The sequence below is a fragment of the Monodelphis domestica genome, chromosome 3, assembly GCF_027887165.1.
Source record: "Monodelphis domestica isolate mMonDom1 chromosome 3, mMonDom1.pri, whole genome shotgun sequence".
NCBI lineage: Eukaryota > Metazoa > Chordata > Mammalia > Didelphimorphia > Didelphidae > Monodelphis > Monodelphis domestica.
The window spans coordinates 429,433,590-429,449,988 of record NC_077229.1 but is presented as its reverse complement, the minus strand read 5'-3'; the positions used below and the strand labels follow the sequence as shown (position 1 = coordinate 429,449,988).

The 16,399-nt window shown below is 38.7% G+C and overlaps 1 pseudogene; it reads right to left on the bottom strand.

Moving 5' to 3' along the window:
- Positions 1–10,770: 10,770 nt before the first annotated feature.
- LOC100009797 (signal recognition particle receptor subunit alpha-like) lies at positions 10,771–12,840 on the bottom strand (annotated as a pseudogene).
- Between the last annotated feature and the right edge of the window lie 3,559 nt (positions 12,841–16,399).

Below are 16,399 nucleotides of genomic sequence, written 5' to 3'. Positions count from 1 at the left end.
ACATTAAGATTTTAAAAATATCTATGGATTCACCATTTCTTTATGAGGATTTGTGTATTTTCAATTTCTTCAAACCCTCCACACTAGCCAGAACAATTCATGGAGCATCAAAAAAGAAATCAATAGACACTTGCTTAAAATAAAATGCAAAGTATATAATGAAATATAAATCAAGTAGCAGAATTTTCATGCTTTCCATTTCCCCAGCTATTACCTCTCAAACTTTTAAGGAATTTATGTTGATTTTCCTTAATTTCATTTCCCTCAGTGGCTTATCAGCTCTTCAGGATTAGCTAATGGAACAAGATAAATAAGTTTGAGAGTTCACTTTTCTCTGTATTCTTCATATTTCCATATCAGTTGCCACAGCAACATATGGAAGGATAGAGGATGTTAGCAATTGACTTAATGATTAACCCTAGGAAATGCAAGGTCTAAAATGTATTGCATATCTCATTCAGTGCAGCAATGACATCTTGTAAGTGTGGAAGAGGGTCCAGAGCCAGGATGATGGTTCCAGCCCATGCTTCAGAGTGTGGACAAAGAAAAGCCTCTAATTATGAATGGCAAGATTTAGAGGCAATTGTTGGGCAGCTTAATATCTCTTCATCCATCCTCCCCTCATCTGACATTCTACTTAAGTATGTAGGTATCTTCCCCAGCATAATTTGAATCAGTCTTCCAACCAGTATTTTGCAAACACTTCCATTCAACCATAGTCTGCAATGTAGTGGCATCATCATCATCATCTTTATCACTACCACCACCACCATCATCATTATCACCTACCATACTTTGTAGAGGTTGTGAGAAATGTAGTTACCCAAAAAGAATCTCTCCTTCTATGACATATTTTAAAGTACTTTTTGCCATTTATACAACATAATTTGAAAGCCATCTCAGTATTGTAATTTTGTTTTTCATGAAAATTGTGTACGTTTGTGAGAATAAAATATTGTGCCTCCTATATATAAATGATTCAAATGCTTTGCACTTTTTATTTTGGGGGAGCGTACATTTTTATTTCCCAGGAATTGTTACATGCATTATTTGTGAACACCCATGTGCTCATTGTGAAATGTTCCTCTGGCTCTATGGGGCACTATTCTTTATTTTAGAATCTTAGAATCAATCCTGTGCATCGATTCTAAGGCAGAAGGGCTAGGCAATAGGGGTTAAGCAACTTGCCCAGGGTCACACAGCTAGGAAGTATCTAAGGTCAGAACTTCCCATCTCTAGGACTGGTTCTCAAAAATCAATTACTTGAACACCAGTGCTTTCTGTAACATGAGACAAGAGGGATATGAGTCTTGTATAATTTTAGAAGCTCAATAAATACTTTTAAATTGAATATGAAAATACATAATTCAGAAAGTCTCACTTGGAAAAGGAGAGAGAAAATGTCAAGCATATTGCTATATCCCTTAACCAAGGAATTTTCTTTTTAACTGAAATTATTATTTCATTGGTATAGGGAACCCTTGATGAAGAAACTCTCCATTAATACAAATCAGTGCCTATCTTGCTACTAATGGTTTTAGAAAATTGTCTGGGTTGTGACTTGCCTGGGAAAACATAACCAGTATATCACAGGAAAGACTTGAACTTGAATCTTCTTAACTCTGAGAACAGCCTTTTACCATACCATGCAACCTTTCTTAACAAAATGTACTAGTACAGCCCATGAGATGTACCAACGATATCCACTTCTCTATAGACTTTCTTGTTCTTATCTGGGACTGATTCACTCACCCTAACCTGCAATCACGCGGACATGTCAGTGTGGTTCTCCAAAAGAGCAGCCATAAATAGGGTAGGGTGAGCTACAACTCACTCTCGATGTCCTGGGGGAAACATAGTATGAGAGAGGCACATATCTAGTACAACTGAAGCTCCTTGAGACCTCATCAGTGTGTTTCCCATTTTAATAAATCAACAAAGTTGACACCATTAACTCAATCATGAAACCTTTACTAACAATAATGATAATCATAACATAGCAATAAAATGATAAACCTGGACTGCATTCTCCTATCAATGTACAAAGTGTCTTTGGAGGAAGAATGGGCAAAAGAAACTTACACAATCTATCAGAGAGATATCTGAGCTTGGAAACCCACATGCCTAGAGAAACTCCCAAATCTGGATGACAGGACTTCGTCTCTTTACTCTACAGCTTACACTACTTCCTATTGGGCTTTCCATGCTCTTTCTGGATAAAGCCACTTCTCTTCTATTTTTGGCCTCTAAAGCAGTGTTGAAGATCTTTTGCTAAGGAGCAACCATAAAACTGGAATCTTCAGCACTTGCTAGGTATGCTCTCTTGTCTATGCATTACCTCTCTTTAGGTGAAAGGCAGTCCCTTAAGTCTGATATCTGCAAAGCTATCCAGATTCAGGTCAGTTCTGTGGTCTTTGAGAGGTCCCCTGCCCACTCTAATCCATAGAAGGCATTTAGAAGGCAATACCTCTGAGAGTTTTTTCCTTTATAGAGCTATAGAAAGCACAAGAGAGAGAGAGAGAGTGAGAGAGAGAGAGAGAGAGAGAGACGAGAGAAGAGAGAGAGGAGAGAGAGAGAGAGAGAGAGAGAGAGAGGAGAGAGAGAGAGAGAGAGAGAGAGAGAGAGAGAGAGAGAGAGAGAAGAGAGAGAGAAGGGAGAGAGAGAGAGAGAGAGAGAGAGAGAGAGAGAGAGAGAGAGAGAGAGAGAGAGAGAGAGAGAGAAGGGGAGAGAGAGAGGAGGAGAGAGAGAGGAGGAGAAGAGAGAGAGAGAGAGAGAGAGAGAGAGAGAGAGAGAGAGAGAGAGAGAGAGAGAGAGAGAGAGAGAGAGAGAGAGAGAGAGATCCTTTCCCTGGTCAGTTCTTCAAATATTAGAAAATTCTTCCTTCTCAATCAGTTCCATTCTCAGAGTTTCTTTCCATTATATCAGTCTAATACATCAACTTAAGAATTTCTCTGTTTCTGGTAAACTGATGAACCAAGACTTTGCTTCTCTCCCCTCCTGCTTTGGAGAGTTCCTTAGCTCTTCTGTCCTTTGGCTTCTAACTTTGATTTTGTCCATTACCCACTTTTCCTTAATGCTATATTTCTCTGTTTCCATGACTAAATCTAACTGCTCCTTCTCTGCTCCCTTTACTGGATCTTTATCCATTTTTATCCGGTTAATCATGATTGCTAACCGGAGTAAATATCTGTGCTGTGTCCTTTTATTTTCTCCTATTTCAGTTCCCCTGATTTCAGTGATCAATTGGATGCAGATGATTCTTAGATCTATTTATCCAGTCCTAAAATGACTTCTAACTTCCAATCTCTCATCTCCAACTTATTGCACAACTTGAAGGGATATCTCATGGTCTTCTTCAACTCAATAGCCTCCAAATAAAGGTTTTCTTCAAAACTTCCCTATTACTGTTGAGGGCATCACCATTATTTCACATACCTAGAATCATAACCTAGATGTCATCCCCTATTCCTCACTCTCTCACCCGGTTCCATATCCAATCAGTTTCCAAGTCCTGCCATTTATACTTTTCTAGCATTTCTAGACTATGCTCCCTTCTTTCTCCTGACACTGCTCCTGGCCAAATCCAAGCCTTCGATTGCAGAAGACTGTCTATTGGCAATATCTTGCTTTTCGGTCTCTTCCCATGCCAGCTTTCAAATTGATCTTCCTAAAGTATAGATCTGGCTCAGTCAACTCTGGTAGCTCCCTATTACCTCCAAATTAAAATATATGCTCTATTTTCATTTGCGTCATTTTTAACTTTGCCCCTTCCTACTTTTCTAGTCTAATTGCATCTTATTCCCCTCCATATATTCTGCAACCCAATGACAGTGGCCTCCATGCTATTTCTTTTATATGATACTCCCTTTCCCACTTTTGGGTGTTTTCTTTGTCTGACTCACAAGTGGGATCCTTCAATATCTCTGGCCCCTGTGTCCTTGGTTTTCTTCAAGTCTTCAAGTCTTATCTTCTGTAAGAAGCCTTTCTGAGTCCTCCTCAATCTAAATGCTTGGCTCTGAGATTATCTCCAATTTATCCTTTATGTAACTTGTTTGTTCATAGTTGTTTGCATGTTGTCTCCCCAATTGGGTCATGAGCTCCTTGAGAACAAGGACTCTCTTTTGCTTTTCTTTTTATCTCCAATGCCTAGTAGTGTCTGTCACACAGAACAATATAGTTTATATCTCAGATTTTCCAGCTTCTCATCTGCCTTCTCAAGTAGCTATCTTGATACAAATCAGGGTTTTCTCAAGACCAGAGACTGACCTCTGTCTTAGGTTGAGAAATCTAAAATACAGATATCTCTCACATTTGATCCTAGAAATCAATAAAAAACATACAATTTTCTTATAGTCCCTAAACATTTGTTTGAATCAGAGTTTCTCGCCAATAAACTTCCTAGTCATAAAAATAATCATAAAAATTAGCTAATGAACTAAATAAAAACTTCATTGATCAATGAGTATTTTTGCTTCAATGAGAGATTCCTTTCACTTAGATTTTCTCAAAACTGGCTATGTCTCTTTCTTTGGCACTTTTATCTGAGGAGCTATTTTTCTTCCAGAAATTTTCAGAAAAGCTGAAAATAGTAAAGTAAATTTAGTAAAGAAAAATGTCCACATATGAAAGAGGCAGTACCTCACAAGGGTTTCAAATTAAGCACACACACATCCATACAAATGAAAAAACCTTCCTCCTTCTCTCAAGTTTTTATCTTTGCACTTCTCTCTTAGTTCCATAATAATTTTGTTTGTTGAATTCCACCTCTTCCTCCTTACCAAAGCTTCCTCCATCCTTCCATATTAGTGGACTTCAGAGTCATTTAACTAATACTGATATTGAAGGAAAAGGTTATCTCAGCCATTGAAAACATTTAAAGACAGTAGATGAATCATTTGGGACCAGTTTACTGCCAATTATTGTACTTTCATTTAATCTATTTCTGTCACATCTAACAAAACAGTATTTCCTTAATGAAGGAGGATAGTGTCTATTTTACTTACTAAATTTTCTCAAAACAAGTTAAGACAGTAGAAATGATTAGTAATTACTTTGCATTCTTTCTTCTCCAGGTCATGATTTCACATCTTAAAATCTTTTCAATGACATGACAATATAAACCTTCTCCTGATAAGTGCTAATGGAGCTGCCAACACTCTGAGAATCATAGAACAATTCATTGGATGAGTGCCCACTCACTAAGAACCAAATTGTCTACAAAAGAAGGATTGTAAACTATTAAAAACCATAAAAAGATTGCTCCAAATCACTAATAATGAGAAAAATTCAAATCATAGCATACTTATAGTTTTACCTATACCCAGAAAATTCACAAAGATGAAAAAAGATGAAGATAATGTTGGAGAAGCTATGGAAAGACAGGCATATGAATACATTGCTGATAAAATTGAATTGATTCGGGGGCAGTTGGGTAGCTCAGTGTAGTCAGAGCCAGGCCTAGAGATGGGAAGTCCTAGGTTCAAATCTGGCCTCAGACACTTCCTAGCTGTGTGACCCTGGGCAAGTCACTTGACCCCCATTGCCTAGCCCTTACCACTCTTCTGCCTTGGAGCCAATACCCAGTATTGACTCCAAGACGGAAGGTAAGGGTTTTTAAAAAAAAATTGAATTGGTTCAATCATAAGATGAAGCAATTTTTGATCACTAATAAATCAACTAAAATGCCTTTATTTTTTAATCCAGAAATAATACTTTTAGGCATATACTCTGTGAAGGTCAAAGATTGGGGTGGGGAGCAGGGAGAAGGCTCTATATAATACAAAATATTCATATCTATACTTTTTATGGTAGTAAAGAAGTGAAATCAAAATAAATGTTCATTGAGTGGGGAAAGGAGCAGCAAATTATAGAAGATGAATGTAATGGGATATTCCTACACCAAAAGAAACAATGTGAAGAATTAAGAGAAGCCTAGGAAGACATAGACACTGATACAGAATGAAGTGACCAGATTTAAGAAAACAATATTCACAATGTCTACAACAACATAAATGAAAAGAAAATGAATCTGAATTTTGTGTAATTTAATGTTCAAATCTGGCCCTAGAGAAGAGATAAGAAACTACCACCTTCCTTTCTTTGTATGTGTGTATATGGGAGGGAGATGGTAAACACTGCTTATTCTCTCACTCACCTGATGTGTTGACTACTTTTGCTAACCTGCCTTTTTTCTTTTTTTTAATAAGAGCCTATTGAGTAGGGGACATAGAGGGACACTCATAAATAAAGGTGATGTAAGCAAGAGCCTATCAATAACAATTAAAATTTTTAAAAATGATCTCTTCTACCTATTTTTAAGCCTGTTTCCTCTTGTGGGATGTAGGAGGTGTTCAGGAAGGATTAGAACCTCTAGCGTGAGGGCTTGCTGAGCCCTTTTCATGGCCGCTCATCCACCTTTGATGTCCATCTTTCACTCAATTCTCACCTGGGACTCTAAGAAACTGTAGCATGTACAGCAACCACATCCTGGTAAAACCATCTTGGCAGATGGGCTACACCAAGTTGAGGGTCCCTTCGATGAGTTGGGGGGATTTCTACCCCAAGTCTGTGAAGACTTCCTCTGGCAGAAGCAGCAGATGAGAACAATTCGTTCCAAGGGCCATGGAAGTTTCTGAAGCCGACTCTTTGGAATACTTAGAATTTGGTCAGACATTGAAGATGCCAAGGTCATCCACTGCATCCCAGGCCATGCTCAGTCTTCTTGTCACTGGTCTTGGATGACTATGGAAGAAACAACGAGGCTGAATACTTTGTGTTACTCAAACCTCACTTAAATTCAATTCACAAGCAAGTCAAGACATTGCCCTGTGCTTTCATTGGTCCTGTTCGATAACAAACATTTCCTGTTGTTCAATTTTGCCACTGATTTGGAAAAGAGCTAATTAATATCTCCTTAGTACAACCCTTCTGTACATTTGAAGAAAGTCATTAGACTGGGAGTCCTGAGACTTGAGTTCTTTCTGTAGCTCTGTCTTTACCTTGCTGTGTGTGGATTGGGTCTATTTCATCATGTGCACAATAAGGAGGTTGGTCTAGGTGATATCTAAAGTTCCTGCATACTTTATTTTCTGTGGTTCTTTGGTGTGAAGGGTGGACTTTCAACAGATAGAAAAGTGCAATAGATTGTTATCAGTGAAACCAGTATTGAGACATTTCATATAGGCAGGCTGTTGCTGCCTCTGTCCTTTTGAAACATTGCACAATTCTGTAGGCTTTGATTTCATTTGATTTTGTCATTATAAGAGCACTTTATTTCTGATTCATAGTCAGGTTGGGATTATTTATGACTCTCCCACCCTACCCCATGGCACAGTCAGCAGAAACTCAGTTACATATTAACTATAACTGACTAAAATGATTTGTAACTCTAACACCTAAAATAGCTAACGTTCTCTAATTCTTTCATGGATTAATAAAAATCATTTTTATTATCAGTAACCAAAGGAAAGGACTTGATTGTGAAGATATAAAATGTTTCATAAACCCTTCCCCCTAATTATGAGACCCAGCTCTCTATCCATTGAACCACCTAGCAGTACCGCCCCACCTCCATTTCTTTTAATCTGAATTTATCTCATTATTAGTGTTTTGGAGAATGTTTTTTCAGTCTGGTTCTTTTTAGTTTGCAATTCTTTTTTTTAATTGTTGCTATCTTTTTACCACATAAATTTTGAAATAGCTCTTACTGTTGCAATTTTGTGTTGATTCCTTATATATTTTGGATTTCACTGTGCTAAGCCATGGAGATACAAAAAAGAGACAAACAAGTCCCTGTCATCAAGGAGCTTTCATCTAATGGGAGAGACAACATGCAAACAAAGCCATACAAAGCAATCTATGTACAACATAAATAGGAAATAATTTACAAAAGGAAGTCATTGGAAGTCAGAGAAGATGGGAAAGGCTTCCTGTGGGAGGTGAGATTTTAGTAGGGACTTCAAGGAAGTTAGGGAAATCAGTAATTGAAATGGAGGTGGGAGAGTGTTCTAGGAACAGGGAACAGGTAGAGAAAAGTCCTGCAAATGAATTTTTTCCTTATTTTGTCTAGTTCTAAGACAGAAGGGTGATAAGGGGATGGGAGTTAAATGGCTTACTCAGGGTCACATAGCTAGGAAGTATCTGAGATCAGCTTTGAACCCAGGACCTCCTATCTCTTGGAATGGCTCTCATTCCACTGAGCCACATAACTACCTCCTCCTTTATAATTTTTGATAAAAACAATTTGGTTTTCTTTACTATTTTAAAATGAAGTTAATTAACTTTATTTTCTTTATTTTCTTTAGATCAGTAAGTTTAGTGTTCTTTTTTCAATTTTATTGATATCTTATTTAATTTTCATAATTTTTCTTTGCTAATTAGCTGGAGATTTTTTATTTGTTGTTGAAGTATTTTTTTCTTTACCTGTTCATTGATTTGCTCTTTCTTTTGTTGATGAGAGTGTTTAGAGAGAAAATTTCCCCTTAAACTGTTTTAACCCATCCCATAAATTACCTCGGCAAGCTAGTGTACAATAAACCCAAAGATCCCAGATTTTTGGGACAAGAACCCACTATTTGACAAAAACTGCCAGGAAAATTGGAAAACAGTATGGGAACAATTAGGTTTAGATCAACATCTTACACCCTATACCAAGATAAATTAAGAATGGGTAAATGACTTAAACATAAAGAAGGAAATCATAAATAAATTAGGTGAACATAGATCTGTAAGATCTGTAGGAAAGGAAGGGATTTAAGACCAAGCAAGAGATAGAGAACATTTCAAAATGTAATATGAATGACTGATTATATCAAATTTAAAAGGGTTTATACCAATAAAACCAATGCAACCAAAATTAGAAGGAAAGCAACAAACTGGGAGAACATTTTTATGACAAAACTCTCTGACAAAGGTTTAATTTCCCAAATATATAAGGAACTAAGTCAAATCTACAAAAAAAAAAAAATCAAGCCATTCCCCAATGGACAAATGGTCAAAGGACATGAATAGGCAGTTTTCACATGGTGAAATCAAAACTACCAATAAGCACATGAAAAAGTGTTCTAAATCCCTCCTGATTAGAGAAATGCAAATCAAAACAACTCTGAGGTATCACCTCACACCTAGCAGATTGACTAACATGATAGCAAAGGAAAGTAATGAATGCTGGAGGGGATGTGGAAAAATTGGAATACTAATGTACTGCTGGTGGAGTTGTGGAGTCCAACCATTTTGGAAGGCAATTTGGAATTATGCCCAAAGGACTTTCAAAGAATTCCTGCCCTTTGATCCAGCCATACCACTGTGGGTTAATACCCCAAAGAGATAATAAGGAAAAATACTTGTACAAAAATATTTATAGCTGCACTCTTTGTAGTGGCAAAAAACTGGAAAATGAGGAGGTGTCCATCGATTGGGGAATTGCTGAACAAATTGTGATATCTGTTGGTGATGGAATACTATTGTGCTGAAAGGAATAATGAACTGGAAGATTTCTAAGTGAACTGGAAAGACCTCCAGGAATTGATGCAGAATGAAAGGAGCAGAACCAGGAGAATATTGTACACAGAGACTGAAACACTGTGGCACAATTGAATGTAATGGACTTCTCTACTAGCAGCAATGCAATGACCCAGGACAATCCAGAGGAACTTATGAAAGAACACTATCCACATCTAGAGAAAGAACAGTGGGAGCAGAAATGCAGAAGATAAATATATGATCCATCATTTGATGTGTTAGGGATGTGGTTGGGTTTTGATGTTAAAAGATCACTCTATTGCAAATATGAATAACATGGAAATAGGTTTTGAACAATGATACATGTAAAACCCAGTGGAAATGTTTGGGGAAAAATAATGAATCATGGAATCATGGAAAAATATTCTAAATTTTAAAAATTGATTAAAAAGGCATCCCATAAGTTTTCATGTATTGTCTCATTACTGTCATTTTATTTTTTTCATTATTTATGAAATTTATTTTCTTTATATAAATTGTGCATTTCTCTGGGCAGACAGCCTTTACCTTATTGCACTAACAGTACATCTACAATACCAAGCTACAAGAAAAATCTTAAGGAGAGTTTGTATTCTTCAACGTAGCACTTGTATACCAGGCACTCTGGAGAAGATAGGGTAAAGGAAACTACCAGCCTCCCTTAACAGGATCTGCTGGAAAGGAGAAAGAATGGGAAGGGGGAAAGGGCATCCCTTTCCAGGAAGGGCAACATGCAAAGCTCACAAATGAACTCTAGGAAAAGGCTCGGAAGGTGGGTTAAAAGGTGGAACAAGCCCAATGCACACTGCAGCTAATTCCCCTTATTTGGGAAGTTTAGCTCTGAAGGAAGCAGGGACTTCTGCCTCTTCACTTGTAACAGGTCACCCTGGCCTAGTTGTGTTTTAAAGTTATGGGTGAGCTGCAGTTGTCAGAATTAGCAGCCATTAAGAATATGTCATACACTGACTGAGATGGGTTCTATCCTGTGCCACAGCCCAAAAATAGGGAATGAAAGCCATGTATGTCTCATTGATTAGTGCCAAATCAAGACCTAGGGCTGCTTAGGTAGAAGTCCCAAATCAAGCTTGGATCCGAAGCTGCTTATCAGGCACAGAGGTCCCTTGAACCACACTCACAGTGTGGACAAAAAGAAAGCTCTGGTGTCAAGATCTTCCAGCCATTGGTCAAAGCTGTAATGAGACAGTACAATATCGGCAGAGTGAAGGGGACTCCTGAGTTGGCTGGGGGAGGACCACAGGGACAATGGGCAGTGATTGAAACATGATTGGGCCCTCCTTGCAGATGGAGAATCCAGGTTGGGTGGGGAAGCTGGCCAGGTCAAGGTTCTGGGAAAATTGCAAGCCCCTGGAGCTCCCTTTATTCTCTGTTTACAATACATTCACAAGCAGATCTCATACTCCAAAGAACATTCTTGACACAGGGGTGGAAAGGATGGGGGAAATTGGGTGATTTGGTTTGGGGTGCTGCACCAAGTTAGGCCTTCATGAGGGCAGTCACCACAGCCTTGGCATTGAGGCTATGCAGGTCACTGTAAGTCTGGCCAGTCCCAAAAAAGACAATGGGTTTGCTTGTGATGTATATCATAGAAATGGCAGCACCCACCTTGTCATCAATGGTATCAAATTTGGTGAGAACAATGCCATCAATGAGCAGGGGTCTTTGAGCTCTAGAGTGCTCAGCCAGAGTTTTGTTGAATTTTACCAGCTGATCCACAGCCTCATTTCCCACCAAGGCTTCCCCAACAAACAGCACCAGGTCAGATGTGTTGACAGCAATGAGTTTGGCCAAAGCAGTCATCAAAGTCGCATTATCTTGCATTCGGCCAGCTGTATCCACCAACACCACACCAAAAGCCTGATTATGAGCAAAAGAAATGGCCTCCATGGCAATGCCAGCAGCATCCTTGCCCTTCTCAAACAGGTGCACCATGTTCGGCCTCCATGATTCTCTGGAGGGTGCAGAGCACTAAGACACCGTGTGTGGGTACACAGCTGCTCCACAGCCCCTGCCCAAAATGTGTCACAGGCAGCAATGAGGACACTGAAGTTATTCTCTAACAGCCAGAAGGAGATCTTGGCAAGATTTGTGGACTTGCCTACTCCGTTGACCCCACAGAAGGTAACAACATAAGGACGCTGGCGGCGCTGAGCATCCATGATATCTCGGAGCATGTCCACACGGCGCTGTGGCTGCAGGATCTGGACTAATGACTCCTGCAGTGCCTGCTTTACCGTGGAGGTCACAGTGCTAAATGTGCCCATCACCTTTCCCTCCAACTTGTTGGCGACAGACTCACAGAGCTGGAGAGTGATGTCTGCAGCCACATTCTTAGCAATTAAGTGATCCTGCATCTCATCCAACACAGATTCCATGTCTTCACGACTTAAGCTCTTAGAGCCAACCAAGCCTTTCAGCATCCCGAACATGCCACCCAGAGCTCCCTTTGAAGCACTGGGTTTGGCCGAGTTCTGAATGACTCCCTCATCATCTGAGCTGCTGCAGTCCAGATCTTGTAGTTGCCCTCCTACCCGAGTTCCTTGGATCAGGTTGATGTCCTCTGGCAAAGTGATCTCAGGAGTTCCATTGGTGGTAGGTGGGCTATAATCCAAGACTTCATTTGCAGAGCCATCTAGGGCCCATACCCGAGGTACCTTTTTGCCTTTCTCCTTTGGTGCATCTGACTTTGAGGACTTACTAGACTTCTCAGCACCTCTCCCATGCTTCTGCATGAATTCCTCTTGTTTCTTACGCATCAGCTCTTCTTTGGACTACCCCATCCCCAGGGCCAGCTGGGAGATCTGGCTTTCCTGGTGGGGCCCCTTTGTTGGCAGATGAGGAGCCTTCAGAACCCTCTTTCTTAGCCCCTTTGTTTTTCTTGTTGCTCTTAGCTTTCTCCTTGGGTCTCTCAATCATGGACCTCACAGCTTTCTTGGCCTTTTCAGAATCTTCAAACTTCTTCATGGCAGTGGGAGCAGGGATCTTACTGCTCTCCTCTGCTTCCCGAAGGAGATGCATGAAGTCACTGTGGAAGTCAAAGGTGCCATTTAGTAGACTCGGGCACTGTGTTGTTGGATTTCTGTTCGATATTTATCTATCATCTATCAACTTGTCTACATATGTTAGCGTTAAGATCTTCTGAAAACCAACCACAAACACCAGCTCAAACTGGTTGTCCAGCTTGTATTTGAGTGTAAGGGCCTCGTGGTTGAAGGAGTTGTTGCCTCCCTGCTCCGATCAGCACATTGACAGGTCCAGAGCATGAGTCACTCACACCCTGGAAGCACCAGAGCCCTTGGAGAAGATGGTGAAGAAGTCGAACATGGCGGCAGTGGGACGGGGAGGGGAGGGTAGTAGGGCTGTGATCACCGCCACTTCCTACTGCGCCAGGCCTCATTACTGTCGTTTTAAAAATGAAATTTCCAATTTTTTCTATAATTTGATCTTTAGAACAATGCTATTTGGTCTTAAATGACTTCTTAGTTCTTTAAATAATTATAGTAAATATATTTTATTGTATTATTATCAATAAATGATATATTTATTATTTCTATCTTTCTACATTTTTCTTGAGGTCTCTCTGCCCAAGTCCATAGTCAGTTTTTGTAAAGGAGCCATTTACAATTGAAAGGCATGTAAATTTCTTTCTTTTCCTACTCAGTAATTGAAAGAAATCTATACTCTCAAATTTTTTCCAAAGTTATATTCATATTCTTATTTTTTATTTGGTGTTTTTTGCTTAGATATATCTAGGCTTAAAAGGGTATATAATACTAATTGTTAATATCATTATTTTATTATTATTATTGTAGCTAACATTTTATCACCTATTGTATGCCAGACTCTGTGCTATGAAATTTATAATTATCTCATTTTATGCTTACAACAACCTTACAAAATAAGTATTACTATTATTATCTACATTTTATAGATGAGGAAACTGAGGCAGACAGAGATTAAGTGGTTTGCCCAGTGTCTCACAGATAATAAGTATCTGAGACCAGATTTAAATTCAGTATTTCTTGACTCTAGTGTTCTATCCATTATATCACCTAGTTTCCCCATTAATTAAATTAAACAAAACTGTACTTTAATGTTCTCCACATATTATTGCTAAATAATTCTCCTTTCAATTTGACTGGCATTTCCTTTAAGTATTTATATGCTATATACCTGGAGGGGAGGCATATGTTGAGAGAAAATATAAAATTAATAATCATAACAAAATATGAATAGGATGAATTCACTCATGATGAAAGAGGATAGCAGATCATATTAAAAAGTTGAATCTTCCAATGCTCTATATTTCTTGCAAGAAACACATTTGAAATGAAGATTCACAGAAAATAAAAATGAAGGATGATAGTAAAATTTTTTATGTTTCATCTGAATTCAAAAAAGTAGAGGTAACAATCTGGATTTCAGATAAGTCTATAATTGTGAATTTTAAAAGTCTCCATCTTGGTCTAGCACCCAAAAATTGTGCACACCCACACTACACGGGCATGTGCTAGTCAATGACAAATCAGAAATAACTAACTGCCCACCTGGGCTGTCCTAAGCCAAGCTAGAGCCAACCATTGGCACTTGTGAGACACAGGAAGTGAGGTAAGGATCAGCCTCTGGATTTCGCTCACTTCCTGTGGAGGGAGCTAGACGGGAGTTGGTGTTAGGAGCTTGGACAGGGAGGATGCCCCAGGACAGCTTTCCTTCAGATCACTCACGTGAGTTAAGGACTGATTCTTTCCACCTTGGCCCTTTGGGCCTAAAACTCCCTCTGCCTTGGTCAGTAGCCCCTTTCCCTTTTCTCTTCTCTCCTTCTCTCCCTCTCCTTTCCCTACTCCCAGTGTGATTAAACCTCCATAAACTCCATTCTGACTTGAGTGTTTCATTTTAGGAATTTCATAAGTAAATTCCTTGGCGGCCATTGTTCTATATTACAATCAATCCCAAAAAAGCTAAAATTTTCCACCATTACATAATAAATAAAGACATGATTTAAAAAAGAAAGATAGGCATGGAAATTGCATTATGCTTAAAGGGACTATAGATCAGAGGTATCAAACTCATGGATCAAAGGTCACACACTGTCCAAAAAACTCCCAAGTGCAGCCAGAAACCAATTAAAATATAATTGGAAAATGTTTAGCAAAAGGATAATATTAACATGTCATTTTCTAAACTTTAGAACTGCCCCCAAAGGCTTGCAGGGTGGTTTGCTATCTTTTACAATACACTCTTTGCCCTAGACCTGCCCTGGCTTGTCCACATCAGGATTAACACAAGACTCTAGGGGCCCCTTAATGGAGTCTGGATTGAGTAAAGGAATCTAGACGTTAGCCATTCTGTCCCTTAGTAGAGCAGCATACTTCTATATCCTGTAGATTGTTTGCATGGGATTTGGATCCTCTATGTCCTAGAATGCCATTTATTTCACTATATTTTCTCTTTTCCCTACTTTTCTCCTAACATCATCTGACAGAAGCCTGGTGTAAAAAGTTCAATTCCTTTTAATGTTCAATTTTACTGGAATCTAGGCAATTGTTGGGGAATTTTCTTGACTAAGAATCAGAACTCTTGAGAGAGATGTTGCCAGTCAGAGAGAATCCAATGACTATGGCCAAAGACAGGCAACCAAACAGAAAGCAAAGAAATCTATTAGCATGCTAAGGAAGACTGCTCTTACTGAAGAGTAGTGATCATTTTTTAGGATACAAATTTGGGTTTACTAGCCTTTCAAGACCAGTTAGAGTACACAGGCAATCATCAGCAACTTAGAAAAGTAAGACTTTATTTCAGGAGTAGAGAAAGAGGGGATAAGACAAGGGAGAAAAGGGAAATAGTTAGAATGCAATTGTCAGGATTTATTATAAGAAAGCATTCTAAATTGGAACACATTATAATGCACTGATGGTTAAGCTGTGAACTAATTCCACCATTCTGGAGAGAGATTCTAACTATGCCCAAAGGGCTATAAAAGAATGCCTACCCATTGATCCAGCAATACCACTACTAGATCTATATCCCAAAGAGATTTTTTTTAAAAGGGTAAAGGACCTGTTTGTACAAAAATATTTCTAGCAGCTTTTTTTGTGGTGAAAAAACAGAAAATGTAGAAGAATTGGAACTCTTGAAAGAGATGTTACCAGTCAGAGAGAATCCAATGACTAGGAAATGTCCATCAATTGGAGAATGGCTGAGCAAGTTGGAGTTTATGATCATAATGCAATAATATTGTGTTATAAGAAATGATGAAAAGGATGATTTAAGAAAAACCTGAAAATACCTACATGACTGCAAAGTGAAGTGAGCAGAATCAGGAGAGCATTGTACATAGTAATGGCAATATTATTTAATGAACAATTATGAATAACTTGGCTATTCTTGTCATTGTAGTAATCCAAGAAAATCCTCAAGATTTCATGATGAAAAATGTCATCCACCTCCAAAGAAGTAACTGATGGAGACTGGATACAGATTGAGACATACTATAATTCACTTTATTTCTTCATTTTTAATTTGTTTGTTCAAGTTCTCTTTCACAAAGTGACTAATGTGGAAATGTGTTTTACATTATTACACACATAGAATATATATCAGATTGTTAGCTGCCTTGTGGCGGGGGAAGAAGAGGGAAGAAGAAAGGGTTAGAATTTGGCTCAAGCTTTAAAAAAAATAAAGAATCTTTTTTCCCATGTAATTGAGGAAAATTAATTTGAAAAAAAGAAAAATTTCTGAGGGCAGCTATGCAGCTTAGTAGATTGAGAGTCAGGTCTAAATATGAGAAGTTCAAATCTAGCCTCAAATGTTTCTTAGGTGTGTGACCCTGGGCAAGTCACTTAACCCCCACTGCCTACCCCTTACTACACTTCTGCCTTGGAAC